Here is a 12332-nt window from a genome sequence, read left to right as displayed (position 1 = left end):
TTTCCTTTCTAGACTTAAGAAATTATACACGTATATATGACATCTTTTTGCCTTTTTATACTGTTCATGGGGTTCTCAAGGCAAGAATACCGAAGTGGTTTGCCATTCCCTTCTCCAGTAGACCACGTTTTATCAGAACTCTCCACCATGACCCATCTGTCTTGGGTGGCCCTACATGGCATGGCTCATAGCTTCAATGAGTTAGACAAGGCTGTGATCCTTGTTATCAGTTTGGTTAGTTTTCTGTGATTCTAGTTTTCATTCTGTCTGCCCTCTGATGGGTAAGGATAAGAGGCTTGTGGAAGCTTCCTGATGTGAGAGACTGGCTTGGGGGAATCTGGGTCTTGTTCTGATGGGTGGGGGCATACTCAGTAAATCTTTATTCCAATTTTCTGTTGATGAGCAGGGCTGTGTTCCCTCCCTGTTGTTTGGCCTGAGGCCAAACTATGGTAGGGATAATGGTGACCTCCATCACAAGGGCTTATGCCAGCAGTTATTCAGTACCCCTGACTTTGCAGCAGGCCGTTGTCAACCCACACCTCTGCCTGAGATTCCTGGACACTCATGGGCAAGTCTAGCTGAGTCTCTTGTGGGGTCACTGATCCTTTCTCCTGGGTCCTGGTGTACACAAGGTTTTGTTTGTGCCTTCAAAGAGTCTATTTCCCTAGTCCTGTGGAAGTTCTATAATCAAATCCCACTGGCCTCCAAAGTCAAATTCCCTTGGGGTTCTCAATCCCTTTGCTGGATCCCAAGGTTGGGAAATCTGTTGTGAGTCCTAGAATTTTTGTAACAGTGTAAGAATTTCTTTGGTATAATTGCTCTCTAGTTTGTGGGACATCTGCTGGGTGGGCTCCATGGTGGGGCTCACACACTGTGACTCCCAGCTCTGCTGCAGCCAGAGGCCCTGTCCTTGAGTCAGGCCACTGCTGATCACTCAAACACTCTAAAGCAGGTCTGGCTCAGTCTTTGTGGGGTCTCTGTGTCCTGGTGTGCACACAGTTTTGTTTGAGCCCTCCAAGCATCTCTGGTGCATGTGGGGTTTGATTCTAAATATGATTTCGCCCATCCTACCATCTTGTTGGGACTTCTCCTTTGTTCTTGGACATGGGGTATCTTTCCTTGGTGGGATCCAATATTCTTGTAGATAGTTGTTCAGGAGTGAGTTGTAATTTTGGAGTTTTTGCAGGAGAAGATGAGCGCACGTCCTTCTACTCTGCCATCTTATTCTCTCTCAAATTCGAAAAGGAGTATGTCAAGACTGTCTATTGTCACCCTGCTTATTTAACTTATATGCAGAGTACATCATGCGAAATGCCAAGCTGGATGAAGCACATGCTGGAATCAATAATCTTAGATAGGCAGATGACATCACCCTTATGGCAGAAAGTGAAGATGAACTAAAAAGCTTCTTTATGAAAGTGAAAGAGCTGCCTTAAAATTCCACATTCAAAAAAAGAAGATCATGGCATCCAGTCCCTTCACTTCATGACAAATAGTTGGGGAAACAATGGAAACAGTGACAGACTTTATTTTCTTGGGCTCCATAGTAACTGCCGATGGTGATTGTAGCCAAGAAATTAAAAGACACTTGCTCCTTGGAAGAAAAGCTATGACAAACCTAGATAGCATATTAAAAGTGAAAGTGAAAGTTTCTCAGTCATGTACGACTCTTTGTGACCCTCTGAACTATACAGTCCAGGGAATTCTCCAGGCCAAAATACTGGAGTGGGTAACCTTTCCCTTCTCCAGGGGATCTTCCCAACCCAGGGATCAAACCCAGGCCTCCCACATTGCAGGCGGATTCTTTACCAGTTGAGCCATAAGTGAAGCCCAGCATATTAAAAAGTAGAGACATTACTTTGCCAACAAAGGTCCATCTAGTCAAAACTATGGTTTTCCCAGTAGTCATGTATGGATGTGAGAGTTGGACTGTGAAGAAAGCTGAGCGCCGAAGAACTGATGCCTTTGAACTGTGGTGTTGGAGAAGACTCTTGAGAGTCCTTTGGACTGCAAGGAGATCCAACCAGTCCATTCTGAAAGAGATCAGCCCTGGGATTTCTTTGGAAGGACTGATGCTAAAGCTGAAACTCCAGTACTTTGGCCACCTCATGTGAAGAGTTGACTCATTGGAAAAGACTCTGATGCTGGGAGGAATTAGGGCCAGGATGAGAAGGGAACGACAGAGGATGAGATGGCTGGATGGCATCACTGACTCGATGGATGTGAGTCTGAGTGAACTCCACGAGTTGGTGATGGACAGGGAGGCCTGGCATGCTGCGATTCATGGGGTCGCAAAGAGTCGGACACGAATGAGCGACTGAACTGAACTGAATTGAACTCTAAATTACCCATATTTTCAATCCCTGATTTAAAATTCTCAACTTTTTCCTTTCTAGACTTAAGAAATTATACACGTATATATGACATCTTTTTGCCTTTTTATACTGTTCATGGGGTTCTCAAGGCAAGAATACCGAAGTGGTTTGCCATTCCCTTCTCCAGTAGACCACGTTTTATCAGAACTCTCCACCATGACCCATCTGTCTTGGGTGGCCCTACATGGCATGGCTCATAGCTTCAATGAGTTAGACAAGGCTGTGATCCTTGTTATCAGTTTGGTTAGTTTTCTGTGATTCTAGTTTTCATTCTGTCTGCCCTCTGATGGGTAAGGATAAGAGGCTTGTGGAAGCTTCCTGATGTGAGAGACTGGCTTGGGGGAATCTGGGTCTTGTTCTGATGGGTGGGGGCATACTCAGTAAATCTTTATTCCAATTTTCTGTTGATGAGCAGGGCTGTGTTCCCTCCCTGTTGTTTGGCCTGAGGCCAAACTATGGTAGGGATAATGGTGACCTCCATCACAAGGGCTTATGCCAGCAGTTATTCAGTACCCCTGACTTTGCAGCAGGCCGTTGTCAACCCACACCTCTGCCTGAGATTCCTGGACACTCATGGGCAAGTCTAGCTGAGTCTCTTGTGGGGTCACTGATCCTTTCTCCTGGGTCCTGGTGTACACAAGGTTTTGTTTGTGCCTTCAAAGAGTCTATTTCCCTAGTCCTGTGGAAGTTCTATAATCAAATCCCACTGGCCTCCAAAGTCAAATTCCCTTGGGGTTCTCAATCCCTTTGCTGGATCCCAAGGTTGGGAAATCTGTTGTGAGTCCTAGAATTTTTGTAACAGTGTAAGAATTTCTTTGGTATAATTGCTCTCTAGTTTGTGGGACATCTGCTGGGTGGGCTCCATGGTGGGGCTCACACACTGTGACTCCCAGCTCTGCTGCAGCCAGAGGCCCTGTCCTTGAGTCAGGCCACTGCTGATCACTCAAACACTCTAAAGCAGGTCTGGCTCAGTCTTTGTGGGGTCTCTGTGTCCTGGTGTGCACACAGTTTTGTTTGAGCCCTCCAAGCATCTCTGGTGCATGTGGGGTTTGATTCTAAATATGATTTCGCCCATCCTACCATCTTGTTGGGACTTCTCCTTTGTTCTTGGACATGGGGTATCTTTCCTTGGTGGGATCCAATATTCTTGTAGATAGTTGTTCAGGAGTGAGTTGTAATTTTGGAGTTTTTGCAGGAGAAGATGAGCGCACGTCCTTCTACTCTGCCATCTTATTCTCTCTCAAATTCGAAAAGGAGTATGTCAAGACTGTCTATTGTCACCCTGCTTATTTAACTTATATGCAGAGTACATCATGCGAAATGCCAAGCTGGATGAAGCACATGCTGGAATCAATAATCTTAGATAGGCAGATGACATCACCCTTATGGCAGAAAGTGAAGATGAACTAAAAAGCTTCTTTATGAAAGTGAAAGAGCTGCCTTAAAATTCCACATTCAAAAAAAGAAGATCATGGCATCCAGTCCCTTCACTTCATGACAAATAGTTGGGGAAACAATGGAAACAGTGACAGACTTTATTTTCTTGGGCTCCATAGTAACTGCCGATGGTGATTGTAGCCAAGAAATTAAAAGACACTTGCTCCTTGGAAGAAAAGCTATGACAAACCTAGATAGCATATTAAAAGTGAAAGTGAAAGTTTCTCAGTCATGTACGACTCTTTGTGACCCTCTGAACTATACAGTCCAGGGAATTCTCCAGGCCAAAATACTGGAGTGGGTAACCTTTCCCTTCTCCAGGGGATCTTCCCAACCCAGGGATCAAACCCAGGCCTCCCACATTGCAGGCGGATTCTTTACCAGTTGAGCCATAAGTGAAGCCCAGCATATTAAAAAGTAGAGACATTACTTTGCCAACAAAGGTCCATCTAGTCAAAACTATGGTTTTCCCAGTAGTCATGTATGGATGTGAGAGTTGGACCACAATCAAAGCTGAGCACTGAAGAATTGATGCTTTTGAACTGTGGTGTTGGAGAAGACTCTTGAGAGTCCCTTGGACTGCAAGGAGACCAAGCCAGTCAATCCTAAAGGAAATCATTCCTGAATATTCATTTTAAGGACTGATGCTGAAGTTGAATCTCCAATGCTTCATTATACTCCAATATTGATGTGAAGAACTGACTCATTAGAAAAGATCCTGATTCTGGGAAAGACTGAAGGCAGGAGGAGAAGGTGATAACAGGAAATGAGATGGTTGGATGGTATTGAGCAAGCTCTGGGAAAGGAAGCCTGGTGTGCTGCTGTCCACGGAGTCACAAGGAGTCAGACATGACTGAGCAACTGAACTGAACTAAACTGAACTATGATATCAGTTGGAAAAAAAATCTTTCATAATAGTTTATAACTAACTCCTGACAATTATAGCAGTCATTTCCTAAATTCTATATATGTTATTCACTTTAGCAAAAAGGAAATGTCATTCTTCTTCTTTATTATTATTGCATTAAAGATATGCCACTTCATTGAGTTATAGAATTACATTGAACATAAGTCAACCATTAGAATGAAATTATGAATACCAAATATACATATGTATGTTACTCTTTTCATTCTTAAAAGTTTGGGAGAATATAAGGGAAATGTATGCACACTTAGTTGCTCAGTCATGTCTGACTCTTTGAGACCCCATAGACTGCAGCCAGCCAGGCACCTCCAGGAGAGAATACTGGAGTGGGTTGCCAAGCTCTCCTGCAGGGGATCTTCCTGATCCAGGGATCGAACCCATGACTCCTGCAATGCAGGTGGATTCTTTATCATCTGAACCACCAGGGAAGCACAAATATATATATCTCTCCTACCCTTTTCATTCTTGAAAGTGTGGGAGAATAGAAGGTAATAGGAGAGACTTACAATGCCTCCAAGTAGTCCTGTCCTCAGAGAAGGCAATGGCACCCCACTCCAGTACTCTTGCCTGGAAAATCCCATGGACGGAGGAGCCTGGTAGGCTGCAGTCCATGGGGTCGCTGAGGGTCGGACATGACTGAGTGACTTCACTTTCACTTTTCACTTTCATGTATTGGAGAAGGAAATGGCAACCCACTCCAGTGTTCTTGCCTGGAGAATCCCAGGGACGGGGGAGCCTGGTGGGCTGCCATCTCTGGGGTCGCACAGAGTCGGACACGACTGAAGCGACATAGCAGCAGCAGAAACAGCAGTCCTGTCCTAGACAAGAGGGGACTCAGCATTTAACAAGGATCCACATACTTAAATAGACATTCACTTGTATTTTTGTCCCTAAATTTTATTTTGCCCTGAAAAGATTGATTGATTTGCATTTAAACATCACTTCAGTTGTTCTTAGTAATGATATTTTATCAGAGATTCTTCTTTATAACAAACAATATATACAGCAAATGTTGTTAGAAGTTACCCTTAATACTTACCTCTCATTGCCTACATCCCACCACTTTAGTATTTTAGTCATGGCTAAGTTGATAATACAAATTAAGAAGGGATTTGTGCTTGTGGAGATTAATGAGAAAATGGAGAGAAAGAATCTTTTCAATGATGAAAATTATATTTATACTGTAGGATTTCCTTAGTTTCATAGTTTCTTATACAGTTTGGATCAGAGGATGAAGCAGAGGACACTATGGTTTCCCCATCTATAGCTACAGCTGTCACATCATTGGAGTTGAGGCCAACATTCTGGATTCCAAGGAAAGGTGGCAGTAATAAGGGAGAAATAAAGTGCAAAACAGCTGGTAGAAAATTAAATGAAAATAATCTTTGATAGTATATAGCTGCTATTATAAGTATTAAAAATTGGTCATTTAGACTATAACCTTAATAACAAAAACCTTATAAACTGGATGTTACATTTCAGCAATGTAATAACAGGTCTTAGAGAGATTAAGCAAACTGCCTGGGATCACACAGCTGTTAAATGGCAGAAGCAAGGTTGGAATCAACAGGTATAGCCCGAGGAATTTATCTTTCTCAGTGTCCACCTCTTCTCCCATCTTCTCTATGTTCAATGCAACCTATTTCCTTTTTTTTGTTAATATTTATTTATTTGTCTATATTGAAAAGCAGAGACATTACTTTGCCAACAAAGGTCCGTCTAGTCTAGGCTATGGTTTTTCCTGTGGTCATGTATGGACGTGAGAGTTGGACTGTGAAGAAAGTTGAGTGCCAAAGAATTGATGCTTTTAAACTGTGGTGTTGGAAAAGACTCTTGAGAGTCCTTTGGACTGCAAGGAGATTCAATCAGTCCATTCTGAAGGAGATCAGCCCTGGGTGTTCTTTGGAAGGAATGATGCTAAAGCTGAAACTCCAATACTCTGGCCACCTCATGTGAAGAGTTGACTCATTGGAAAAGACTCTGATGCTGGGAGGGATTAGGGGCAAGAGGAGAAGGGGACGACAGAGGATGAGATGGCTGGATGGTATCACTGACTCGATGGACGTGAGTCTGAGTGAACTCCGGGAGTTGGTGATGGACAGGGAGGCCTGGCGTGCTGCGATTCATGGGGTCGCAAAGACACACGACTGAGTGACTGAACTGAACTGAACCAGGTCTTAGTTGTGGCATGTGAACTCCTAGTTGAAGCATGTGGGATCTAGTTCTCTGACCAGGGATTGAACCCAGGTCCCCTGCATTGAGAGTGTGAAATCTTAGCCACTGGGCCACCAGGGAAGTCCCAATATATGATTATTTGGCTTCCTAGGTAAGTAGAAGCCTATTTCTATTCAGAAGAACTTCAACTGCAATATCAGTTATTTTTAAGATGATAAAATAAATTGGTATAATCTGCTAGAAAATGAATGCACCATGCACTGATCTAGATAAGAGATAATTCCTTTTATCAACTCTGTGATGGAGGTATCTAATTATTCCAATTTTTCAAAAGAACAGATAAAGGCACAGAAAAGTAAAATAACTTGCCCAAGGTCACACAGCTGCTAATTAGAGAAGCTAGGATTTGCAACAAGTCAATCTGGCTCAAGACCCTATGTTCCTGAGCAAGGCTGATTTCTCTATTAGGCACACAGACACAATGCCAAGGGCCTGCCATATTTTAGAAGACCATAAATGTGCTTTAATCTGAGTTTTTTTTTAAAGAAAATAAAAAAATGGAAATAAAAATGAAGTTAATAATATCAAGTATATAGTAAATATAATATCAAAATATAATACATATAATTAATGGTTTCCCAGGTGACTCAGTGTAAAGAATCTGCCTGTCAAGCAGGAGACCCAGGTTTGATCTCTTGGTCAGGAAGATCCCCTGGAAAAGGAAATGGCAACCCACTATAGTATTCTTGCCTGGGAAATCCCGTGGATAAGAGCCTGGTGGGCTATAGTCTATTGGGTTGAAAAGAGTCGGACATGACTTAACAACTAAACAAAAACAACCCAACAATAATGCAGTAATTCTGAATATATAATAATTATTTCTTATGCCAACACAATCTTAAAATATAACAATATAATTATATATTTTATTAATAATATTTAAAGGAGGAAGGACCCCATGAAAGCAAAGATGATCAGGATCCACAGAAGTCAAATTTAGCCATGTTCTTAATCACTGTGCTATGATGCTTCTCATTATAAATAAAGTTCACAGTCAAACACTCTTAAGTTTATTTGTGGAAATAACTTCCCCAATAGTTATCTGCCTATTATTTAGCATCCTTCATATTTATCAGCAATGATATGTCATTATCTCTTCCTAACTAAAACAAATTAAGAAATGAAAATCATCCTTTTCATGCAAATATCAATTTTTACTTCTAAACTGCATACTGAAATCATTTTTAAAAAGCAGACACAGTAAAAGGTAGCTGAGGTCAATTTCACAAAGCCTAGGAGTAAAGTCAAACAAATTATTTTACTAGGTCTCATTAATTTAATGGAGATCCAGTTTTTTGTTTGAGGGTGGACAGGTGATATAGGTTTGAAAATGTTCTGAAAACTAAAATGTAGTTTATTATCATTTTTAAAAAACTTTTTTGAAATAGAGTTGATTTACAAAGTTGTGTTAATTTCTACTGTAAAGCAAAGTGATTCAGTTGTCCATATCTATATTGTGCTTGTATTCTGGCTCTACAGCTTAGAAAGCTAAGAAGAGGACTCAGTATCAGTTCAGTTCAGTCACTCAGTCGTGTCCGACTCTTTGCGACCCCATGGACTGTAGCATGCCAGGCCTCCCTGTCCTTCACCAACTCCCGGAGTTTACTCAAACTCATAGAGGATAAAAATCAGTGATCAGAATGTTGAAAGGTCAGAACTTAAGTGAAAGCATAAATGAAGGAAGTAGAATTTTAAGCCTTGTTATGGATAATATGAGAGAATTTATAGAAAAGCGTAATAGATCTCATGTTGCCTTGAGCATGCCTCTAGTTAACTATTTATTCAGTGTGTATTTGGTGAACGCTCAGTGTGGGCCAAGTCCATTTCCAGACAGGCTTGTACATAAAATAATGAACAAGAACACCAGAACCCGCCCAACTCCACGAAACAACTAAGCCCACCGACCACAACTAAGACCTGATGTAGCTGAATAAATAAATATTAAAAAAAAAATCCATACTACTTTCCCGGAGCTTACGTCTTGGAGTGGAGAAGGAAGAATCAGGAAACAAATAAAAACTCGGGCATATAAGTAAACAAGTGGGAACATTTTAGACAAGCTAAATGCTATGATGAGTAAAGCAGATGAATATGCGGGAGAGATGAGGTAGGGGAGACACAGGGTGAGTCATGGAGGGCCCTTCTAAAAGGCTGTTTCACTGTGCTGTCTCTGCTTCCAGCTTATGCTTTCTGTCTGGCGGGGGTGCTATGTTATTTGTGTCTTCCTCATATAACACAGCGCCTGGCACACTGTGATGATGAGTGCTGAGACCTGCTGGTAGCAGCTGCACTTCTCCATTTGCTAAACAGAGAATTTAACAAGAGGAAATAAGTTTCCACTTCAGCAGAAGGGATTTAGTTTAGTTATTACTAAGCATATCCCAATCCTGAAGTGTTAAATCCCTAAATGGTGTTGTAATTTGCAGTTCTCGATTTCCTCTGGGTCTTAGTTTGCTCAGGCTGCCACAGCAAAATACCACAGACCGGCTTAACAATGGAGACTCATTTTCTCACCATTGCAAAGACTGGAAATACAAGATGTGGGTGCCAACTTGGCTTCTCAATGTGCGCTTGAGTGAAGTACCATAAGTCCCCTACCCACAGACAAGCTTCATTCCAAAAGTGCATTTGTAAGTCCAATTTGTTCTAAAGTCCAACAAAGTTAGCCTACATACCCAGTTAACACAGTCAGCTATATAGAACTGTACTGTCATAGGTTTATAATACTTTTCACACACAAATTAAAACATTTTTAATCTTACAGTACCTTGAGAAGTACAGTAGTACAGTACAACAGTTGACATACGGGGGCTGCCGTTAACAGTCAAGAAGAGTTACTGACGAGCAGGAGAGGAGGTGGGAAATGACAAAGCTGAAGGATTGTCAGCAGTAGGACACAGGGCAAACTAACTGTCACTTTCACCTGACATTGACGGCACAGGTTCTGGTTCCCTGGCGGAACCAGATGCACATTTCCATCTTTGAAATTTTGCAACTTGAATGTTCGAATGTAGGGCACTTATTGTAAAGAAAGTGGGAAGGGGCAAGAGAGAGACAGAATGAGAGATAATCCCTCTTTCTTGCCCTTCTTACTCTTTATACAAGGGCACTAAACTCACTGTGAGGGCCCTACCCTCAGGAATCATCTAATCCTAATTACAGAAGGCAATGGCAACCCACTCTAGTACTCTTGCCTGGAAAATCCCATGGACTGAGGAGCCTTGTAGGCTGCAGTCCATGGGGTCGCTAAGAGTCGGACACAACTGAGTGACTTCACTTTCACTTTTCACTTTCATGCATTGGAGGAGAAAATGGCAACCCACTCCAGTGTTCTTGCCTGGAGAATCCCAGGGATGGTGGGGCCTGGTGGCCATCGTCTATGGGGTCGCACAGAGTTGGACACGACTGAATCGACTTAGCAGCAGCAGCAATCATCAGATGGGGCTTCCCAGGTGGCGCTAGTGGTAAAGAATCTGCCTGCCAATGCAGGAGACTCAAAAGACGAGGGTTTGATCGCTGGAGGGGAAGATCCCCTGGAGAAGGGCATGGCAACCCACTCCAGCATTCTTGCCTGGAGAATCACCATGGACAAAGGAGCCTGACGGGCTACCATCCATGAGGTCTCAAAGAGTTGGACATGACTGAGCAATTTAGCATGCACACATGCAGCATCAGATTAGGGGTTAGAGTTTCAACATACACAATTTTTTTTTTCTTTTGGAAGGGGTGAACATAGATATTCAGTCCATATGCTTTGTTTTAGCATCTTTAACAATAGGATGTGTTTAGTAATTCCCTTAAGAGTCATTCCTCAGCTAGGTGACAGGAATACAACCATGAGTAAGAGGAATTCCTGTCTCCTGGAGCCTTGCGTCTAATTGTGGCATAAATTTGAATGTCAAATAAATGGATTCAGTCTGTGATGGACTGGGCATTTGGAAAGAGAGAAGTGCTTATAGTCACCCTCTAAGGTGGCCCCCAATGATCCCACCCTCCTGTTATTCTTCCGCTTTCTGTACCATCCCTCTCTCATGAGGTATTAGTCTGTATGACCAGTAGCCTGTGGCAGAACTGTTGGTTAGTCATTTTCAAGATTTGATTGTAAAAGACGGATTTCCATCTTGAGCTACCTCTCTTGGATTATTTGCACTGGGAAGCCATGTCATCAGCAGCTCTGTGGAGAGGAACACATGGTGAAAATCCGAGCTATGTGGCCAGTAGTTACAAGGAGCTGAGATGGCCAGCCACCACATGAGTGGACTTAGATGCAAATTTCCTAGCTCCAGAAGTCTGCAGCTCCAGTCTACAGCTTGAATCTCAAGAGGGACCCTGAGCCAGAAACACTCAGCACGTTTCCTCCCAGATTCCTGACTCACAGAAACTGTGAGATAAATAAATGTGGATTAACTTAAGCCACTAAATTTGGGGTAGTTTGTAACTGTGTGATAGATAACTAATGCAGATCTTTCAGTGCAGATGATTTGAGAGACAATGATCTAGAGTGTTCTTGATCAATGGTCAAATATGGAAAGCTTAAGTGAGAATTGATAAGCTCTCAATAAGCTAGAAAAATAAGAAGAGTAGCAATGGCGTTGATACCAAAATTGATGCACTACTGGCGTCTGTTTGAGCTGTAAGATTGAGTTACCCAGGATCCAAGCATTGATATCTCACATTTATGTCACGAAAGAGTCAAGTAACAAGAGCTATTTATAATGAATGTCATGGCCTTTTCCTCTGTTTTAACTGATAACACTTATTATTTTAAGAATTCTGAGTTATCAGTAGGAGTGGGTGTCAGAATGTGTATATGTAGAAGAAAGAATATCGTTGTCTCAACTCTAAATGCAAAATTATTTTTAGTTCTCATTCATATACATACCTGCTTCCTGAATGCCTTTCTGATAATGCCTTCCTTTATGGACTCAAATGATGTCTAGAGCATCAGATACAAATCTTTCCTAACAAAGGTAAGGCTCTCATCATAAAAAACTTATTTTTCTGGGTAGACTATGTTTCTCCAAAATACATTTGATAAACCTATGAGCATTGATATTATTTGACACCAGAGAAACAGGTAGTAATTTCAATTTAGAACATAAAAATGAACCAAGAATAAAAATCCAAGTTGTATTTAGAGTGTGTCTTACAGATACAAAGAAGATTTGCAGCTTTCTTTGATGTGCTCACATGAAATGCCTGTAGTCAAAGGGCTATTTTTAAACTTGAGAAGAAATTCGGGACAAAAGGAACATTTTAAATATAAAAGAGAACTCTCGGGAAGATCACAGAGAAGTGAAATCACTATTACAAAGTTCAAAGACACATTGTTCTTCAAATACCAAGAGGCTGACTTAAGG

This window comes from Bos taurus, chromosome 4 (genome assembly GCF_002263795.3).
Source record: "Bos taurus isolate L1 Dominette 01449 registration number 42190680 breed Hereford chromosome 4, ARS-UCD2.0, whole genome shotgun sequence".
NCBI classification, from domain to species: Eukaryota; Metazoa; Chordata; class Mammalia; order Artiodactyla; family Bovidae; genus Bos; species Bos taurus.
The sequence above is the reverse complement of the archived record's forward strand: the minus strand, read 5'-3'. Positions refer to the sequence as shown.